A 6683-nucleotide genomic window follows, 5' to 3' on the forward strand; every position below is an offset into this window, starting at 1 on the left:
CATTTGAATGGACAAAAATCTCAGTATGGGTTAGCAGCAGAACATGAACAGTGAGTTAGTCATTAAAATATATATATATATTTATCTTTTACTATGTGTCACAAAATATGTTAAGTGCTGTGGATACAAAATACTGTCACCAGAAATGTCTCAGTAAAGAGTTTACATTTTATAGGAGGAGAGGAGACAACATAAAAATAACTATGTACACACAAGATCATAGAACATCCGTCAACTAATCAGTAAATTTGTATTAAGCATCTATTATGTGACGGTTACTCTGTTAAGCACTGGTGACTCCAGAAGAGATAAAAGCTATTCCCTGCTCCCAAAGAGAATATAATCTAATTGGGGAGACAAAATACCGAGTATATACAAACCAGGTATTTATAAGATAAATAAGAAATAATTTACAGAGGAAAGACTCTAGAATTAAGAGATGTAAAAGGCTTGGTGTTAAATATGGCATTTAATTGGGGCTTAAAGGAAGCCAGGGAAATCAGTAGACAGATTTGAGAGAGTACATTATAGGTATGAGGACAGTGAGAGATAATGTCTAGAGCCAAGAGATATAATGTCAGGCTTCATGAAAAATACAGAAGTGTGACTGGATCAAAGAGTACTACTACTACTACTACTACTTACTACTACTACTACTACTACTACTACTTCTTCTTCTTCTACTACTACTACCAATACTACTACTGCTGTCACTACTACCAATAATAATGTAGTACATATTTCAGACAGGAATCCAAGATGGAATCTATCCTTGGTCCTATTATCTCTACTTTATGTAGAGCACACTTTGAAAACTGTTGACCTAGACTATTTCAATATCCTGCTAACTGGTTTCCTTACTTCCAGTTTCTTAGTTACCAAAACAATATAATAGATACTGTCTCCTCCTCAACAATGTTCTGCTTTTCTATTGTATGAGACAATGAAATATGGACTACATTTATAGTCAGTTGTCCTCAATTTGTATCCTTACTCTACACTGGTTGTGTGATCATGAGCCAGTCAAATTCTCTGGGCCTTAGTTTCCTCATCTTTAAAATGCAAGTATTAACCTCAATGACCTCTAAAAGCCCTTCCTACTCTAAATCTGTAAGCCTCTTTTTTTTAAAGGCTTATTCTAGGAATTTTACAGCTGTACTTTGAGACAACTAACGAGTTTGCATGACATATCGTTTGCTCAAACTTATTGAAAGGCATAAAGCATTGTGGTGTAAAAAGGCTTTCTTTATGTCCTGAAAAATAGCACTGGGAAATTCTGTATTACTGCCAGAGTAAATTTCATTGTGGAAGTTAATGGATGACTAGGCAGATATTGTGGATGAGGTTTATTTGTAAGACCGTTTGACAAGCAGTGGTTCTCTGCCAATAGGCCCTATTCTGGGTCGAATAGGAAAAGTACCCTGAAGATGACAATTGCTTGATCCTCTGACTAAATCATTTTTTTGAACTGCAGTAGCATATAAAAGAGTCCATTGCATATGTCAAAGTCTTTGGTACTATTATTCATTGATGTTATAATTGCTATGGTGGCTTTGGAATACCTCTGCAAAGCTCACCCGGGTTTTCAATGCATTTGATGAAACCTGTAGTACTATCATACACAAACATACAGATTTAGGCAGATAGAGGGAAAATAAAAAAAAAGAAATAAAGTTGTTTTCATCTATAATACTAACACCAGTTACTCTATCTTTCCTTCCCACCCCCAATCAGAAGTAGTTACCCATTACTATGAGCGAATTAAAGGGCAACAAAAGCCTCAACAGGTGGCAGGGAGAGATGGTTTTCCATAGTGATCTAAAATTCATCTTCAAGTGGGGGTGTGTGAAAGGTAGGGAAGCCAAAATGGCAGAGAGAAGCCAAGGAGTTACCTGAGTTCTCCCCATTTTCCCTCAAAAACAACATTAAATGAACCCTCTAAAAACATTTTGAAATGACAGAATCAAAAGAAAGATGGAGTGAAGTAATTTTCTGGCCCAAGATAACTTAAAGGGAATTCAGGAAAGGTCTGTCTCAATTGGGTAAAAAGGGAGTGCAGCTCAACTTACATTGTGTCCAGGCAAACCACAGGAGGCTTTTAGCCATAGCACAGATCAACAACCAAGACCCTGCTGTCCAGGATTAGTAGGGCAGCAGCATAGCAGGCCAGCTGTGAGGACTTCAGCCCCAGCACAGCAGGGAAACTGTGAGTCATAGAACCCAGTGGACAACAGGCATGAATAGATGAAGCCACCATATCACAATGGGCAAGGTGCCAACCACAGTGGTCCTGATGAAAAGAGCCAGTGACCAGACCCCCTGGTCCCGAGTGCAAAAAGCTTGAGACAGTAACCCCTGTATCCCAAGAGCAGAGCTCAAATTTTCAAAATGAACAAAAAAGCAAAAAGAATGCTGAATATTGAAAGCTACTATGGTAAGAGGGAAGATAAAAAAAAAAACAATTCAGAAGAAGATAACAATGTGAAGATGGCTACAAGTGAAAATTCAAAGGGGAATATAAACAGGGACATAGCCAAGATGATGCAGTAAAAACTGGATCTTTGTGGGGGTCCAGTACCTCCAATACACATAAAAAATGACTCTAAATAAAGTTTAAAGCTACAGAACCCACAAAGACAAAGAGAGAAAGAAATCTCCTGCTGAAGGCAGCCCAGCAAGCCAATAGGAAGGGACAATTGCACCTGGCTGGGAGCTGAGTGCAGTTCCATGTGAGCCTCAAGGTTCTGGCCCCATGGAGGCCCCTAACAGCAGTGGCCAGAGCAGACTTCAGGAGAGTGAATCAACATCAGTTGTGGCAGTTTCCAGACTTCTCAATCCATAAATTCCTAAAAGAAAGTAAAAGGTCAGTCAGGAACTCTATTGGAACTGTGTGGAGAAGAACACAGTCTTGCCCCTGCCCCTGGGGAAAGAAGAAGCCAAGGCACAGCTGCTGCAGTTGCTGCTACCTGGCTGCTTCCAGAGCCTCTGGCCTGCAGACTGAAAGGGGATGAAGAGACCTCTCAGAGGGTAATCGCTCTTGCTTTAAACTGCTTGGATCTAGACTGTGATGTTCGGTGGTAGTGTTGGGTGTGTGGCCAGTGTGCCAGAGATTGTGGGGGCTGCAGCAAGGATACCCTCCTAATAGCTCTGGCAGCTGCAAAAACCCCAGTGATTTGGGATATAGCACTCTGCAATCTGGAAGCAGATTTCTACTGTGACAAAGAGCTCAATTGTCAAGTAATTGGCTGGCACTATGAGGAAGTAGAGGTAGCACAGACAGATCATATAATTATTTTTGTAGGTACAAAAAGGATCAAAGCATGCAATGGGAGTAATACAACAAAGTCAGAAGTCCTGCATAAAAAGTTTCCATGGAAAATATGAATTGGTTACAGGCCATGTAGGAGCTCAAGTAGGATTTTGAAAATCAAGTAAGAGAATTGGTGGAAAAATTGGGAAGAGAATTGAGAATGATGCAAGAAAATCATGCAAATTGAGTCCACAGCCTGCTAAAGGGGATCCTAAAAATTACTGAAGAAAATAACACCTTAAAAATAGAAAAACTCAAATGGTAAAAGAGACACAAATATCAATGAGGAGAAGAATGCCTTAAAAAGCTGAATTTGCCAGATGGAAAAAGAATTTCAAAAGCTCACTGAAGAGAATAATTCCTTTAAAATTAAACTGGAGAAAATAGAAGCTATGACTTTATGAGAAATTAAGATACTATAAAACAGATCCAAACAAATGAAAAAACAGAAGGCAATATGATATATCTCATTGGAAAAACCACTGACCTGGAAAATAGATCCCTGAGAGATAATTAAAAACTTATTGGACTACCTAAAACCCATGATCAAAAAAAAAAAAAAAACCTAGACACCATCTTTAAGAAATTATCAAGTAAAAATTGCCCTGATATTTTAGAACCAGAGGGCAAAATAGAAATTGAAAGAATTCACTGATCACCTCTTGAAAAAGATTCCAAAAAGAAAACTCCTTGGAATATTATAGCCAAATTGCAGAGTTGCCAGGTAAAGGAGAAAATATTACAAGCAGTCAGGAAGAAATAAATCGACTATTGTGCAAACACAATCAGGATAACACCAGATCTGCCAGCTTCTACATTAAGGGCTTACAGGGCGTGTAATATGATATTCTGGAGGTCAAAGGAGCTAGGATTAAAAACAAGAATCACCTACCCAGCAAAACTGAATATAATGCTTCAGAGAAAAATATGATTATTCAATGAAATAGAGGATTTTCAAGCATTGTTGATGAAAAAAATCACAGTTGAATGGAAAATTTGACTTTCAAAAAAAAAAGCAAGAGAAGACTGAGAAGGTAAACAGGAAAAATAAGTCATAAGGAACATATTAAAGTTGAACTATTTGCATTCATACATGGAAAATGATAATTGTAATTCATAAGACTTCCTCAGTGTGAGGATAGTTGAAGAAAATATATGTGGATATATATATATATATATGTATACTTACATATATGTATGTATAGGAGGGTTTATGTGTGTATAAATATATATATATGTGTGTGTGTGTGTGTGTGTGTGAGGGCATGCATATGTGTGCAAATGAATACATAGACAGAGGGCACAGGATGAGTTGAATAGAAAGGGATGATATCTAAAAAAATAAAATTAAGAGGTGAGAGATGAATATATTGGAAGAAGGAAAAAGAAAGTGATTGATTAGGGTGAATTATCTCATATAAAAGAGACAAGAGAGTTTCTTTTCATGCTTGTGACCAGTAAGCAGCCATGAGCAGCAAAGTCTCTCCTGACATACTCTATGAATCTATGTGGGAGGTGCTTCATGGAACCTAGCACAAATAAAGAAAGTTTTTGTAAACTGTGGAGCTGAAGATCAGTCTGAAGAAATATGATCCCCAAATGGACCAATGTTTTTCTGGCACCGTCAGGCACAAATATACACCCTAACCTAAATTTTATGCGTGTTTACTGGGAGATCAGCACCATTGCAATGAAGCCAAGACTGCAGAAATCTCTCACATGGACATTGAGGCCCTGAGGAAGTTGAATAATAAGAAGAAAATTGGTCAAGAAACTGTCTAAAAGTATGATGCCTTTTTGGCCTCTGAGTCCTTGATCAATCAAATTCCTCGAATCATGGGCCCTGGTCTGAACAAAGTTGGCAAGTTTCCATCTCTGCTCTCACCCATAATGAGGATATGGTGGCCCAGGTTGATGAGGTTAAAACTACTATCAAGTTCCACATGAAGAAGGCGCTGTGTCTGCAGGTGGCTGTTGAACATGTGAAGATGACAGACAATGAATTTGTCTACAACATCCATTTGGCTGTCAATTTCCACATTTCTCTGCTGAAGAAAAACTGGCAAAATATGAGGGCATTGTATATCAAGAGCACCATGGGCAAACCCCAGAGGCTGTATTAAATCAACATGGTGTTAATAAATGGCTGAAGCTGCTAAGAAAAAAAAAAGAGGCAAGGGAAAACTGTTACAATGGAGGGGAACAGCAGAAAGGTACAAGGGAATGGGTCAAACTTGCTCTCATTGAATTTGCTTTAAGGAGGGAATAACATACACACTCAATTGGCTATTTTACCCTACAGGAGAATAGGGGGGAAGGGGATAAGATGGGGGATGATAGAAGGGAGTGCAGACTGGGGGAGAGTGTAGTTAGAAGCAAACACTTTTGAAAAGGGGAAGGGTCAAAGGAAAAAAAGAATAGAGTAAGTGGGGGGTGGGATGGGATGGAAGGAATTATAGGTAGTCTTCCACAATATAACTACTATGGGAAAGTTTTGCATAACTACACATGTACAACCTATAGTGAACAACTTGTCTTCCCAATGGGGTTGGGTGAGGAGGGAAGAAGGGAAAAAATCTGGAACTCAAATTTTTAAAAACAAATGTCTAAAAAATCACTTTTTTACACGCAACTGTGAAATAAAATATAAAGGCACTGGGATATAGAAATCAATCTTGCACTACTAGAAATTTGGGGAGGGTGATGAGGGAGAATATGAGAGAGAACAGATTGGGGGAAGTGATATTCAGTAACCTTGCTATTTTCCAGTGTTTGTAGGGGGAAAATGGGGAGAAAAATTTGTAACTTAAAATCTTGTGAAAATGAATGTTGAAAACTAAAAATAAATAAATAAATAAGCTGGGGGAAAAGGGGGGGGAATTAATTGGTCTCAAGTTCAAAATTCTAGGAAGAGCTCAAAATCAACTTTAAAAATCAAATAAGAGAGATAGAAGATAAATGGGAACATAAATGATAATTTTGCAAGAGAATTATATAAAAAAGTCAAAAGCTTTGAAAATGAAGCACAAAAAACGACTGAAGTAAACAACTTAAAAAATAGAACTACACAAATAGGGAAGAATCCACTGAAGAGAACAACTCCTTTAAAAGTTCAACTGGTGAAAATATTGCTTTAAATATCAAGATTGTGCATGTAGAAGGTAATCACTCTATGAGACATCAAGAATAAAACAAAATCCAAAGAATGAGAAAAATATAAGAAAATGCAAAGTACTTAATTAGAAAAATGACTGACCCAGAAAGCATATCCAGGAGAGATAATTTAATAATTATTGGACTACCTGATAACCATTATCTGAGAGAGAGACAGACAGACAGACAGACAGACAGACAGACAGACAGAGACAGACAG

General features: G+C 37.8%; 1 pseudogene; it reads left to right on the forward strand.

The window, feature by feature from the left end:
* The first annotated feature begins 4777 nt into the window (after positions 1–4777).
* LOC138170241 (large ribosomal subunit protein uL1 pseudogene) lies at positions 4778–5434 on the forward strand (annotated as a pseudogene).
* Positions 5435–6683: the final 1249 nt, after the last annotated feature.

Source organism: Petaurus breviceps, unplaced genomic scaffold (assembly GCF_028583685.1).
Source record: "Petaurus breviceps papuanus isolate PSGF00001 unplaced genomic scaffold, PetGlider_PUasm1.0 126, whole genome shotgun sequence".
In the NCBI taxonomy this organism is placed as follows: Eukaryota; Metazoa; Chordata; class Mammalia; order Diprotodontia; family Petauridae; genus Petaurus; species Petaurus breviceps.